Here is a 15,446-nt window from a genome sequence, read left to right as displayed (position 1 = left end):
TATTATATTATATTATGAAATTTATTATATCTACATGGACTGACCGCATATAATTTAAATACTTAAAACTTTAGAGTAAGCCCTGTGTACTCCATTCCTATCAAAAATATGTGCCACGTGCCTTTTGGTCTTAATCTTTCAAAAAAATCCCCAACTATTATATCGGTAGATTGTTCCGCCTGGTATTTGTTGGGTTTCTGGGTTGGTTACTTTTAACTATAATAAGCTCATGAGGGCATGTGATTGAAATAATCTCATTCTATATACAGAGAGCATGTTTCGTTAGGAGCAAATTCCTTCCTCCTTCTTCCATGGTTTTCAACGTGCAAGTTTACAAGTTTCTAACTTCATAAAAATCCTCTCTGGATACTGCAAAGCAATTTTGAAAATTGAGCGTGTGAACTCGACCCTGTGTTCCTGCGAAGATTTGGGTTTTGATGAATGAACAATAATACGGAGGCATTTGCATCCGCCCCGTGTTCATCTAAAATTATTAAAACTTAAATTTGCACACGGCCTTTACAACGCCCCCTCTAAATGCGGTTAGGGATGTGGCTGAAATGAAATATTTCCCCAGCATGGATTGGAGATAATGGTTTTTGTTTAAAAGTCTGCAGCTGGGGGAGATGGCCCAGACTCCCTGAGCAATTAAGCCATTAGAGAAATGAAAAACAGCTCCGACTCACTATACGTTTAACGTCCATACTTGGAGAAGTCTTGCAAACGGTTATTTTTGTATCCGAGGTATGCATTTTTAAAGGCTAATACCCTAGGAACGAAATCTGTGTGCCAACTCCGCTGACAGACAGAGATAAATGACCGTGTTTACGAAGTTCAGTAATCGCTATGTTCTAAACTAGCCAGCTCCCCTAAGACCAATAGGAGCGAGACACTGCCTTTTGGTAAAAAGTCTCTGGCAGAAATACGTTTTTAATAACGCAACCCTAAGTGTTCGGTCTGATCCTCAGGACTGCGGCGTTTCTGTCATAAAGACAGCATGACCACTGCGGGGCCCAGAGCTAGCGGAAACTCAAGAGCACTTGCTGGCAGCACAGCCTGGCGACACACTCGTCGGCCCACGAGCATCGGTCCCGTCGGCATCCCGAGGGCCCCAGTCCTTCCCCTGCAACGACAGTGCGTCACTGATCTTTGCCTTCTCTTCAGCCTCTCGTGCAAACGGCCTGAACGTCAATATCGCACTGGGGGCTGTTTTGTGCAAATATGCACAAAAGCAATGTGTTGCATATTTTGCATATTGTTGCATATTGTTTTGCAAAAGCAACGTGTTGCATATTTTGCCTACTTTGCACATTTGCACAACCTCGAGACCGAGGTGAGGAAGCTGCATCCCATTTCAATCTTCTCCACTTGAAAAGGGGCTCGTTCTACACGCAGACGAGCAGAGAAGACACGTCTTCTTGGTCTGTCTAGGATAGACTCTTCTCAGCTCGCTGAGAGTGGGAGAGACAGCCACACACTCAGGGCACGGCGGTTTCTCCTGCGGACTCGTTCGAGCGGCTCGGTCTCCTGGGTCAACGGCCGGACTTTCACGTCTCCACTGTCCCCCCTTCTCTGCTGCAGAGGGAGCTGAGCGTCTGCCTCCTGTAAGGGGCTCGATCTGTCCTATGTGCCCTGCAATCCATGGTCCTGACTGTGTGTCCTGGACGTGGCCAACTCCCCTTTCTGTCCCAGCCTCCACTGACACCCAGCCTGTCAGCACCTTACATCTCGTCACTAAAGTGTACGTCAAATTCCAGATCCCCTACCTGCCACAGGAGGGCTCGAGCGAGTCACACGCCTGGCCGTAGACCCATCAAGACACATCCCGGGATAGTACCCCCCATCTGTCCCCAAACCACGTGAGACCAGACGCCCCTGCAAGACGTGGCTTTCTCCGAGAGCCTGCCGTGTCCCCAGCAGAGACTGGAGAGAGAGGCTCTAGCATTCTAGGGAATTTTCATACGATTTCAAAGTTTATGTAGCTCTGGCCTAAAACAGTCGGCGGGCAACGAGGACCGTGCTTTCTGATCACGATGCTCTGTCCCCGGGTCCCTGCTCCTGCCCACAGGCAGCCGGGACAGGAGGGGCCAACTCCCCATTTCACTTTCTGTGTGGCACTGGCTTCCACGTCAACGTGGCACCAGGAAGCCAACTCAGCCCTAAGGGCGGCTATCGACGGAATTTGTGTTCCCCGCATAATCCACATGTTGAAACATTTCCCCCAGTGCAGTGGCCTTAGGAGGATGGTCCTTTGGCACATGAAGGGGCCATGAGGGCAGAGCCTCAGAGTGGGATTAGTGTCCTTATGAAACAGACCCCAGAAAGCTCCTCCACGGCCTCTGCCACGTGAGACAGCGAGCAGGTGGCCGTCTGTGAAGCAGGGGGCAGACACCGCACACATCAGCGACTGATCTTGGCCTTCCAGCCTCCACAACTGTGAGAAATGAACTTTGTCCGTCTGGGGGATTCTCGTACGCATTCCAGAAGGACTAGGAGGGGGCAGGGAGGGGGGAGCCTCGTGACGCCAGAGAAGAAGCATCGTTTGGCCAGGCATCACTATCATCATTTATTATTCAAGCGACGTGGGAACCAGACATGAATGAAAACAACATCCTCATGCCTCATGTTTTACCGAAAAAGAATGCTCGGAGACGGCTCAGGTGGCAGAACGCACCTGCGGTTTCTACTGAAATTCCTGTTCGTCCCTCCTCGACCCCGTTTCTTTTAGATTGCACGACCGAGCCCCGTCACGGCGACGTGTACCGCCTGGAGTGGGAAGATGATGCTCCATGCGGTTCCTGCCGAAGAAACGATCCCCAACGAAGAGACCGCAACCCGCATTATAGCTCCGCCGAGGTCCAGTCTGCGACGCAGGACGGAGCTGAGAAGCTGATTCTCCGGCTCCGTTTTCAGGCCCCTGGCGACTCCTCCGTTTTGATCACCTGCAGAATCTCAATTCAGGGGCTGCCGGGCACAGTGTTTTATCTAGAAGGATCACTAACAGAATTCGAGCCACTTCCCAAGTCAGCCCAATGTGACAGTCTGATAAAAAGAAACAGGAAAGAAGAAGCCACCCCAAGAGAAGGCGAGGGATCCCCAGCCCGTCAAGCCGAGGAGCGGCAGGCCGAGGTCGGGCGACGCCGGCCGCAGGGATGGGCCGCAAATCGTGTCTGGACCGACGCGAGCCTCCAACCGGCCACCGGCGCCGTCCGCTCCCTGTGATGGATGACTCCTCTCGGTGGCACCACGTGTACAGACGTGAGGAGAGGAAGCCGAACCCGGCCGTCTCACCCCAACGACGATGGAGGCTCTGCGTCCTCTGTCCTCTCTGGAGAAGAGGGACAAGCTCGGGGTCCCAGAGCAACTTACGAAATCGGGGAGGGCGACTCCGCGGGAAAGCAAAGGGTCGCTGCCCGCGGGAAAACACGCGTGGGACTCACGTGCAAGGCTGGAGGTGGGGGATGGAGGTGGGCAGGAAATTGCAACAGAGGCAAAGCCACCGGATGGACAGGTGTCACTGCAGAGTGAGGACGAGGGCGGGGCTCAGGCCCCCGAGGGAGCGGCAGGGGACGATGTGCCAGCTGTGTGGCCAGGGGCACCTGAGTCTCTCCCGGCCTCGATTTCCTCACAGGCAAACTGAGGACAGACATAGTGGCTTTCGGCATCGCCAGCAGGTGACAGGCCAGCTCGTCCCAGAACCACTACAGTAAGGACGGCGCTGCTGTCAGGGCAGGTCACCCTTACGTGCTCCTTCTTTGCTTCAAACTGGACCTTCCTCGCGCTCATTAACTAATTGCTTTATCCCCCCATGGTGGAGAAGCCCAAGCTTGGTCTCACCCAGTCGTGGCTGTGTGTACGCAGATCTACTTCCTACGCTTTTTCAAACAACGTGGGTTGATTTCCAGCTGTCATTTACCAGCCGTGTGACACCTTAGACACTTGAAGTCCTCAGAGTCTGTTTTCTCAGCTCTATAGAGGGAGTGTGTCTCAGCGTTTCATGAAAATTCGTAGGTATGTGTACCTGCGTGCATGCGTGCATGACCACAGAGAGACGTGTGTGCATGTATGTTTGTATATATGTGTGTGCGCACCCACGCATGCATACGCACACGCACCCATGCATACACGCACACGTGTGTGTTTACATTGTTTTCAGTTAACATTAATTCACTTCATGTTCTGCTGTCACGTTTCCAGCAAGCCGGACTCTCCCGTGCTCGCTCACAGGAAGTGGCCTTCCGTGCCCATCTCTGTGGCGAAGGCCCCTCATGACCTCTTTATCCGGGACACATTTCTCATGCTTCCTCCCGCACGCTGACCTGGGGCCACGCTCCCGTGACATCACATCGCCCAGCTCCCGTGGGGCGCTCTGTGCGTGCCGTCTCACGCTCACGGACTTATGTAACGCGTAAGGCAGGGTCTGGCGTCCACACCTGCCCGCACGTCTGGAATGGCATCCTCCGCCACGGCTGTGTTCCAAGCTCAAGTCACACCCCCTCCCCCACGGGGACACGGGCATGCCCATCTTCGGGTTGATATGTTTGCTCTGTCAGTTACCACCTGTGTTTTGGTATCCCCGTGGCTAAGGCCACACTGTGTATCCATCTCTATGTCCTGTGTTGTTTTTTTCTGAGAAGAACAGAGTGTGCCCTGCACGGCCCTCAGCGCCCCACAACCTGTCCGGGCCACAGAGAGAAGCTGTCTCCTGCGACATTTCCTCCTGCATACACCCTGCCGGCTCGTGAAGAAAGAATGAGGCCGTGTGCACAGACAGCCCCCGGTGACACGACTGGATTCTTGGTGACATGCATGTGCCAGCAGCAGCCGAGCTTCCGGCTCCAGCCAGAAAGGCCGACCACTGTGACACGAGGGGGTGAGTGCGTGAGTGCGTGTCTGCATGCGTGTGCGCGAGTGTGTAGGATCTGAGCCACAGCACACCCTCATTCCTGTGCTCAGTGCGGTTGCTGCGTTTGGAACTTACGACACCCTTTCGGGGAAAAAAAAACCGAGCAGGAAAGGAACTGTGAAGCTGGTCGTCTTTCCTCTGTTTCAGATGACCCACGTGGGAACGGCGTCACGGAACAGTTCACGTGAAATGTTTCTCTTTCCAGGACGATGACGACAAGGACGAGTCGTCCTAAGGAAGGACGTGCTGTAGATGGAACACGTTTTGCGAGACTAATGGGCCTCCTTGGCTACGTAAATGCCAGGGCAGGGCATGGAGCCTCTGCTTGGTGAGAGCGATCTAATCGTGTGGGCCTTGTCCTGTAGCACACACCGATTTAGGTGGCAGAAACCTGCGCATTCGATAGAGGGTGACAACGCTCACTGAGTCCCCGGCATGGCCATATTTCTCTTTTCTTAGACCTGCATCTTTAGCTCATCACTCTTACTTTTAAAAAGGTCGTTTTAAGAAGATGTTCTACATCTCGCGATTGGATGCTTGGGTTAGGTTCTTCTGCTCTGCTTTGGCTTTCTGTAGCAGGTGTAACTGCTGTGACAGTCCTTCTCAAACATTAGTCCTTGGAGCAGGGGTAGTGGCATCAGCCTTGAGTCCGTGCTAAGTGCAGATGACCATCCTCCTCCCCCAATGCCCCCCCTTGGGAAGCTGAATTTTAACAAAGGACCCAGGTGCTTTGCCTGCATCTTACAGTTTGAGACGCAGCAAGGCCATCGTGTTTGGAACATTTAGTCCGGCAGTTCTCAGATTTGGCCATGCATTAAAATCACGTTAGGAGATTTAATAAGAGATGTGGATGTAGTTGGCCTTGGGAGACACTGGGGCTTTTTAAAAGCTCTCCTCTTCTGGGCCAATGTGTTGCCAAGATTAAGAACCACTGTTTTCATTAGTATTCAGAAGAAAAAAAACAGCAACCTAGGCTTTGCAAAGTATAAATATAAAAAATTACACGTATGTATATATTATACATATACACTATATGTTTGTATACATGGATATGTTTACGTGTGTATATATGTATATATACCCACATGTTGTATACACACACACACACCCACACACACACCCACACACATATGATTTTTTGCAGGGAACCAAAAAACTGACCATGGATGGTTAAAAATCAGATACAACCAGTGTGAAACTACTACATGGACTGAGTGAATTTGAAAGTCTTTGCAAAGAGAACACAGACACTTATGATGGACAGGCTTCTAAATTCTAAGAATTCTTACTCAGAGTGCTGTACAAGCAGATCGTGCTCAGTCGCTAAAGATGCTGAGACCGCACACGCCACACAGCGTGGAGGGTCTGAGATTCTGCCTCCTTCCTAGTCCACGAGATAAGACGTAAGACTCGGAGTCAAAGCTGAAGGACAGACTGTCACTCGTGACGACATATAAGCATGTCTCATCAGTCCCATCCCTGCCCACACCCCGCAGGGTGAAGCAGACGGGCTCAGGTGGGCGGATGCCGACATGCGCTGTGCATTAGGGTTTCTGCGCTGCCAGCACCTGTGACCTTTATAACGGGCAGTTGCCCTTCTTCCTCCCTGTGCTCTGGACGAAGGCTCTAGTCCGCCTTTCCCAAGCTGTGTGCTGTGCAGACATCTTCAGAAGGATGGTCTGCAACCAACTGCAGACGGCATCTCAGCCACGAGGCACACGGCGACCCCACAAGGACCTCAAAAGACGTTCGTTAATGACGGCGACCGCACCGCTCCTGGCGGCTGCAGCACCAAGGTTCACCTCGCCGGACGTTGTCCCCCTTCCAACTTCAGTGACAAACTCGGGGGGACACTCAAATTTATCTCATTAAATCACTTTTTACAGAAGTTTTGTTTCAAATCAAATCGTTAAAGAAAAGTATAACTTTCTCACCGACTTTGTCAAGAGCATGCTATAAATATTCAAAATAGATTTCGACTGAGATGTTGCAATCACTGCTAAAATACTAATTGTAAAATTGCAGTTGACCGGAGACCAGAACGTGCCATGATATCGAAAATCAGTGTGGTGGCTTTATCATCCCAATGACCCCCCCCAAAAAAAATAGCCTCCAAAAGTTATAAAGGATTAGGATTGCCGGATTTAAAAAGTAATTTCAATTGGTAAGGTCATCTAAATGTAATGACAATAAAAAGTTCACAGAGAAAAAAATTTCACAGCTTAAATGAACGAAAAAGGAGTTATACAAATATACTTTCATTTCTCACACCTAGGAAACCATCTTTTTGTATTTTTCTTTATAGCGGATCGAGAAATAATTAGTTAAGAGAAGAGAACAGCTCATCCTTGTTTTAAATCACACTGTCTCTACGTCGTCCTGGAGTTTTCAACGTGTACAGGGAATGATAGAAACACAGACACATTTTTATCCATTATCTAACTAGGAAAACAAGTAGCTAAAAATGTGCACGATCTCACTTTCAATTTTATGCTTTGTGTTTCGGTCACATCTCCTTATGCATCCACTCATTTTACAGCTGCAATCTCGCCGTGAATAGAAGTTTGGGTTCTGTCTTTGTCATATAATTGGCCCATTTTCGATGTTGGTATACAAATTGTGAGATTCTCATTTTGATGGCCCTGTGATATTCCTATCAGTTTACAAAACACCATTTGATTCATTTATCTACTAACCCTTGAGTTGCTTTTAATTCTCTTTTGCCTTCTATTCAATTATTTCCAAGTATACAACTTTGAAAACAATACTACAGAGTAAAGTAGCTATTCTTTTTTATGCTTCTTTGAAGATATTTATCAAATGGCCATTCAGAAGAGTTGGCCTGAAAAAGAATGTATGATTACAGAATTTTCACTATAAACTTAATGGCATGGTGTAGTATCAGTAATTTAGACCCTCACCCCTCAAATTTATTGAAGTAAAACAGTCATTGTTTATTATTATTATTATCATCATCATCATCATTATTATTATTAGCTGGGTATAGCTGGTTGCCCAAAGAAAAACGCTCTCAGGCTAACACAGAAATTACTGATTCGCTCTTGGACCACAGCTGGAGACAGAAGAAAATCGGTAAAGCAGGACCAGGAAGGAAAGAGGCAGAAAGCGGGGGGCTGACAGCTCTGCAGGACTCGAGCAGAAGGGGGTTCCTGTGTCCTATATGCCTTTTCGTCCACCCAGCTTTGCTCACCTATCTTCCCCTTGCCACCTTCCAACAAGAACCAACAGGACCTCTGAAGTCCTTGACGGCTACATAAACTGCAAGAGGAAATCCAACTAGCTCTTGACCTGGCGATGGATTCTGCCCACACGCCTGCCCCAGGCCGGCTCCCCCGATCCCAGCTCCGTCCAGTGGGACTCGGCCGTATGGCGCCTTCTCAGAGAAGAGGGGGCAGTGCTTCCGCAACCCGACATGCAAAGGACACCTTTGGGTCTTTGGCAAAATGCAAAGTCTGACGCCGGAGGTCTGAGGGTTTGCATCTCTAACAAGCTCCCAGGTGACAACGTAGTTCCCGACACATGGACCAGACTTTGGTCCACAAAGGAACAGAGCCTTGATTCTCAAATGCTCCTGCAAACGCAAATCACCTGGCTCGCTTTAAATACAAATGCAAAAACCTGCACACTGAGAGTTCCAAAATGCAAAGTAAATAATAAACAATGACTGTTTTACTTCAATGCAAAAACCTGCACACTGAGAGTTCTGGTGGTTGTCACCGAGGCCGGTTCTGCATCAGAAACGCAGAAGCCAGGGATGCTGCTAACATCCTGCGGGGCACAGAACAGCCCCCCCAAGAAAGCAGTATCCAGCCCTTGTCAGTGGCGCTGAGGTCGAGAAACCCCGGAGGAGATCATTACTCTAAACCACGCCCCAAACGTCTGCTGTTTATTATCATACCATGCAATGAACTCTGCAGTACTTCACTGAAGAATCCCCTATTAGCTCATGTCGAAACGTGCATTGGACACTTAGTGTTGACAACTGGCTTTGCCTAATAGCAACACGGGATAGCAAATAGCCAGCTCTGTACTTACTTCTAGGATTAGATGCCTATGACAGCAAAAGCCATCTCCCCCGACACCTCCCCGCCCCCCAAAAATTGGCCAAGTTTCTAGTGCCGCTCCATGAGACTCCTCTTTAATTCCAGCCGTGAATTTCTGCAAGGCAGGTTTTTGCGCATGAATCACTGCTCCTCGGTGTTTTCAATATCAGACTCCTCAGACAGGCTTAACAAGTTATTCTTTGCATAGTGCAGTGTAGCTAAGTGCTTTATAAATGGTGTGTTTTATGACCTACTTGAGACATAAACTATCCTACATCTGCAGGATGAAAGCGGCGGGTGGCTGGCAGCACCAAATCATCCGGGAGAATCTTAGCACGCGGCAGAAGGTCGCAGCCGACGCTACCTGGAGAAACACCATGGAAGGCTTTTTGTAAATCTTACTCCACTCAGCGGCTTATTTTTCATTCTCTATTATTTCCGTCATAGCTCTGCAAAAAATTCTTCGCACAAGGGGAAAAAAAAATGAACCTCGTGGGCATCTTTCCTGAAGCACAGACACCAGATATACGTGTAAAACAATCGAAAAGAAAGTGTTATTTGTCGTGGAGAACTATAGAACGTACACATCCAAAGATGGGGACATAATAATTATTGGGGAGTCTCATTAATGTCCTGTGTTAGAATTTCATAAAAGAGCCTCAGTGATGATTCAGACTTGGAGCTCTAATGGAATAAGACGTGGCTATACTAGAGACCATTGACTTTTGAGCCATGAGTGTATTATATATGTGTATGCGTGTGTTTACACACGTGCGTGCACACACACACACACACACACACCCTGCAGAATGGATTTCCCAATGCAGAGGTCACGGGTAGAATTTCTTAAAAACAAATATGTTTTTAAGAGTAGTTCAGGAGTAGAGGATGTCACAAACAGGAAGTCTGCCTTTGCGACAGTCACCCCCAATAGCTGAACTGATCAATCCATAATCGACACCGATGCTAAATATTCACAAGTCTTGCACGGGACGTGACAGAGACTCACGCCACAACTGAGGATGTTCAAATACATTTAGACACAGTCGGTGCACTAAACAGATCCAGACTTGGAAGTCTCTTCCATTGTTTTTCTGCTGAAGAAATCAATGATATGGTGTATTTCATGTTTTCTGGTTAAAAAAAAAAAGGAGTCGAGAGGGTCAGCTGCATCCCCGCTCTATGCAGAAGGCACACCGTCAGGACTGGAACTCGAGTCTGAACCCGAAACCTGGGGTCATGCAGCGTGCCCTGCCACCTCATGTCACTGAGGACCTGCCACCTCATGTCACTGAGGACCTGCTACCTCATATCATTGAGGATACCCCTCACTTTTCCCCAGGACATCGGTGGTAACCACATGCTAACGCACAAAACGCTGGGAAACATAAAATAGTCTTGATCGTTTCCGCCGGCGTGTGGATCATGGAGGTTGATGAGATAAGAGAGAATGGCCAACAAGGATGAGGGAGGTCACAGAGAGGGTGGAATGAGCTAAACCACAGCCAGCTCTCTCATGGGGGGGCTGCGGTCCTTGTCCCCACACTTGGACTTGTGACTCTGCTCGGTGATCCGACGGCATCACCCCTGGGGCGGTGCGATGGGACGTCCTGCCCGCTTTCGGAACGATGCAGCCCTTTACGACTGTTTTAATCACGTGACCGTGCTGAGTATGTCACCAGCACTAACAGGCACGTGAAGCAGTGTCACGAGCTGGAGCGACTCGCCCACAGGACCAGACACAGACTCACAGCCTGTGCGGCTGGGGTCGGGGTAGGAAGGGGTCGGTGTTCTGGAGGTGATGAGGGAACCCCAGTCAGATGTGGCCTTGACCTTCACTGGCTCTGGGACCTTGGCCAAGCCCTGGAAACACTGCCATCCGCACCATGCCACTGTGTGACTTCTCGGCAGAACCCTGTGTGACAAAGCATTCCCTTACATGGCCTGATCTTTCTCAGTCTTGGTCGGTCAAATCACTGCCATCCACGGCATCATTTCAGTTCATGCAGGAGCTGCACAGGTTGGAGCTGTGTGACTTGAGAAGTTATTTTCTGTTCATGATTACCAAATAAATGACTACTTCATTATGGTTGAATTTAACAGGATACCTTTATGTCACATTAATAAAGTCTGTGTGTACATGGGTCTGTTTATTTGGGACACTATTTGGAGTCATTGTTTAGCTGAAAAGGATTCTTTTAAATAAAGTCGTTTGCTTGCCATATGTGTTTCAAAGGGCTTTCAAGATCTTTATTTCTCGAAAGTTACCTGGGGAGAGCTGAACAGGTGGCCTTTATTGAAACAGAGACATCAGCCCTTGACAGGCCGCAACCTCCAGCTCTGCAGACTTGGCCTCGTCTCACACGTCGCAAAAGACCAGCAGCCTACAGGTGAGTCCAGGGCATCCGGATGAGGTAGAGGATGCACAAGGGGACATTAGAGTGTGGGCCATCATGGGAGCATGGCGAGAGAGACGTGTGTGCCTGGAAGGTCTCAGCGGAGGACACTCGACCGGCTGGCAGAGGGGGAAAGTGAACGCACCAAGATGAACGGGAAGATGCAAGCACGCGTGGCAAAGACCCAGGAGCCCAAGGCCCTCGCACCCTTCCGGAAGCGGGGTGGCCGGTGTCAGCCTCCACAGCCAGGCGGCCGGCCCACACTCAGAGTGCAGACACGAGCGATGTTTGAGAAGCGTTATCTCATATGCAGCCGCAAGGCTGGACCCTACAGACAGCGGATTCCAATGCCAACGGGACACTGGGCATCTATCGGTGTCCAGGTGTTTGGGTCACCCCGTACCTCAGCACCTCTCTCATTAGTGAGATAAGCAATCAGTTACCACCTATGTTCCCCCTACCCCGAGAATTGATGCTTGTGTATACAGAGAGCAATGGGGCGGGGGGAAACCCTATGTTCTTATGATAAAAAAAAAAGACTCTGGCTCGGTGACATTACTTATTTATTTTTATAAATATTTCATATGTTGTGGGGTGATGCTGCTGTACTGTAAATAATCTCAGCCATCTTTGATTCCAGATTCAACACCGTCCCTGGCCACCACCAGATGTTTTAATAATGGCAGATGCCAGGCAGCGGCTGCCAGCCAGAGGGGAGTAAGTGGCAGAAATTAAGTAGTTGTTTTTTCAAAAAAAAAAACATGGAAATCGTGAGATTTAAGTTAAATTGAGAGCACAGTGGGAAGACAAATCCCCTTCCTGTGACAGAAATTAACACCTCATGCCATCCTCAGCTGATAATGTCCCACGGTAAAGTATTATTACAGCTAAATGTCCCCTCACGAGCTACCTGTCAAATCTCCTTCAGGAAAGAAATAGACAAATAGCATTATTGTCTTCCCTTTACATCCCCACACGTAGAATAAAAATCTCAAAATAGCTTGAAATGCCACCGCTATGCAAAACTCACACTAACAGTGGGAAACAAACCTATTTTCTAAAAATTCACCTAAGCTTTTATTAGTCCTTGGGGAAGAAAAGGCGAGAAAACGATGCTGTGTCTCGAATGCACAGTTATCTTTTTAATGAGTATACTCATTTTTTTTTTCACATTGGGCATAACTATTATAAAGTTTAGACTGGCTCCGATACGTCCCACACCACAATGCAAGTTCGCTAACTATCATATACATGTTTTAGAAGAGTTTCTCATTTTTTTCCCTTGTTCATAAGTATCTTAGGTAAACGATGCTGCTTTATAAGAATCCTTTGTTCTCAAAATAGAATTGGGGATATTCTAATCAGGAATGGGGAAAGATGGGGAAACGTCATGCGTCCGCTCCGAGCATCTCCAGGTTTGCAATAAAGCATCTTCTCAGGGTCTCGTGACACAATTTCAGCACGGACCCTGATGGGTCCATCCTCGGTCCTGATTAAGTGATGCTTATGCTCTGAGCCCACGTCGCACTTGAACGGGCAGGTGCTTCTGGGATGCCCCCGCCATCCCGGCTTCTCACGACAGGATGCGGTCAGCAGCAACCTCGCCTTTGGGCATCTTCCTTTCACGGTGTCTAGAGAAGCACGTGGCCCGTGTGTCGGTTTCACAGGAACAAAGCAGAACAAAGCAAAACTGAGCTTACCTTTAGCCCGGCATTTCAGCAGCTTCATTAAGCCCCTATCCCTACTCTTAGTTAAGTTCCAGAGAACAAAGAAAGCCCTGGTGATCTCAACCACAACGGCTGAATTTTAATTGGGTGCATTTCGCTGAGCTAATGGTTGCTTTAAAATCTGCTCAGTGCGATCCTGCTACAGAATGAAAACATTTCTTGCATACCTGCAGATAAACTGCCTGCATAAAAAAAACAAACAAACAAACAAGACGAAACCAAACAACAAAAAAAAAACCCAGCAACTCTCTTTCTAGGGAAAATATATATTTTGTTCACGAGCTGCTATGAATACACATCGCTGGCAATTTTAGCAGGGTGTCCTCTGAATTTTTCACCCTCTCAAGTTATGACCGACAGGTTTATATTATACCTTCTACTTGTCTGCTAGGAAAACATAGAACATGAGGTGGAAGGTTCAGATTCTTATCCATAATCTCAAAGAGCGAAATGAAACCGTAAATGTATTTCCAGTTGCAACAAAATCGTGGCTTCATGGAATCGAACTATCACTATCAAATCACAAAATCCGCCGTTGTTCCTCAATAGTATGTAGAAAGTTAAGTTCTACGACTCTTTTAGAATCTTTTTAAATCATTCGATTTAAGTATCATGTCATTTTCGAACTTGGAGCCTCTTAAATCTTAAATTGCTGGAATTAAAAGCAGAAAGAGGACAGAGAGAGAAACGAGAAAGATAAGCAGAAATAAGTCCACTAAACTGAAATATGCATAATGAATATTATATCAGAGGAACTTGAAAATATTGGGGTAGTTAGAATTCAGTCTATATATGGGTACACAGGTGTATATATTATCACATATACAAGCACGATATGTATATATTGTACATTATATGCATATAATATATATAAGTATTATATGCCTGTGTGTAGTGGTTCTATTGTGTACGAAGCATTATTTCACTAACTGAGTACTTTCGAGTCTGAGTTTACCAATACAATGAGCCTCTGTTTCACTCGACCCCAGATGTATGACAACGAGGCCAGCATCATTATAATTTCTCACTAGACATAGCAGTGCCACCTGGAGCTGTGCATTGGATGGACAAATAAACTACTTGTCGATGCTTCTCCTCAAAGCCGTGTCCCTCTCAGCAGTACCCTGGGTTTCCTTAGAACCCCATCGACTCCTAGACCACCTGGAGGAGGAAGTTCAGACATAGCTCACAATACAGGTGTGGGATGGATGCTCTCGGACTGGAAGCTCCTGCTCTGATCGGCTGACACACGAGGGCCTCCCTGCTACACGTCCATATTAATAACAAAACCCAATAGCTCCACACATTTATTGAGACAGGCAAAGGAAAGCACAGGGGGAAACATTCTCAACATTTGTGTCATCATGCCAGTACAAAAATGCTCCTCAACTACATTATGAAACGTGCAGGATCTACTTCAAGTGGCTCCGCCGTAAAACTTCTAAAATTGGGATCTTTAGACACAGAATAATTATTCTGCGGTAAGGGTCTTAAAATCTCGTGAGCGTAACAATGTCTAAAGTGCCACATCGCCAACCACGTGACTGAGAATGAGAACATCCAGGCAAAATGAAGTCCTGCAGAAATCACGCGTGCCAAATTGTCACCTGGGTCTTATCCTTCATTTCACGTTTTTTAGATGCCAATTACCTGGTTTTCACACCTTGGTTTCCCTTTCTAAATACGATCCTATTTCCATTTAAATATACCCACAAGATGAACTCGAATGTATTTGAAACGTCTACCTTATTATTTTTAATAGAAATAATCAAGCGTGGCTTAAGTCAAATCTTTTAAAAAAATATTTTTCAAGTACAGTTGACGTTCAATATTATATTAGTTTCAGGTGTACGGCATAGTGGTTAGACGTTCATATAAGTTATGAAGTGACCCCCCCCGATAAGTCTAGTCCCCGCCTGGCACCACACGTGCTTAGTACACTATTATCGACTACCTTCCCTGTGCTATGCTTCACATCTCCATGACTATTCTGTAACTATGTAAGTGAATTCACGTTTATCTTTCATGTCTGACTTATTTTACTTCATTTAATACCTTCTAGGTCCATCCATGTTGTTGCAGATGGTAGGGTTTCATTCTTTTTTGTGGCTCATATGGAAGTTTATTCCAAAATCAAGACTAGAACTACCTTACGACCCAGCATTTCCAGTTCTGGGCATTTATAGGATGAAATCTAAACTCGAATTCTAAAACATAGACGCACCCCTATGTTCACTGCAGCATTATTTGCAAGAGCCAAGATATGGAAGCAACCTAACTGTCCATCGATAGATGACTGGATAGAGAGGATGTGGTACATATCCACAATGGAATATTACTCAGCCATAAAAAA

Source organism: Pteropus alecto, unplaced genomic scaffold, assembly GCF_000325575.1.
Source record: "Pteropus alecto unplaced genomic scaffold, ASM32557v1 scaffold142, whole genome shotgun sequence".
NCBI classification, from domain to species: domain Eukaryota; kingdom Metazoa; phylum Chordata; class Mammalia; order Chiroptera; family Pteropodidae; genus Pteropus; species Pteropus alecto.
This window is presented reverse-complemented; position numbering follows the sequence as displayed.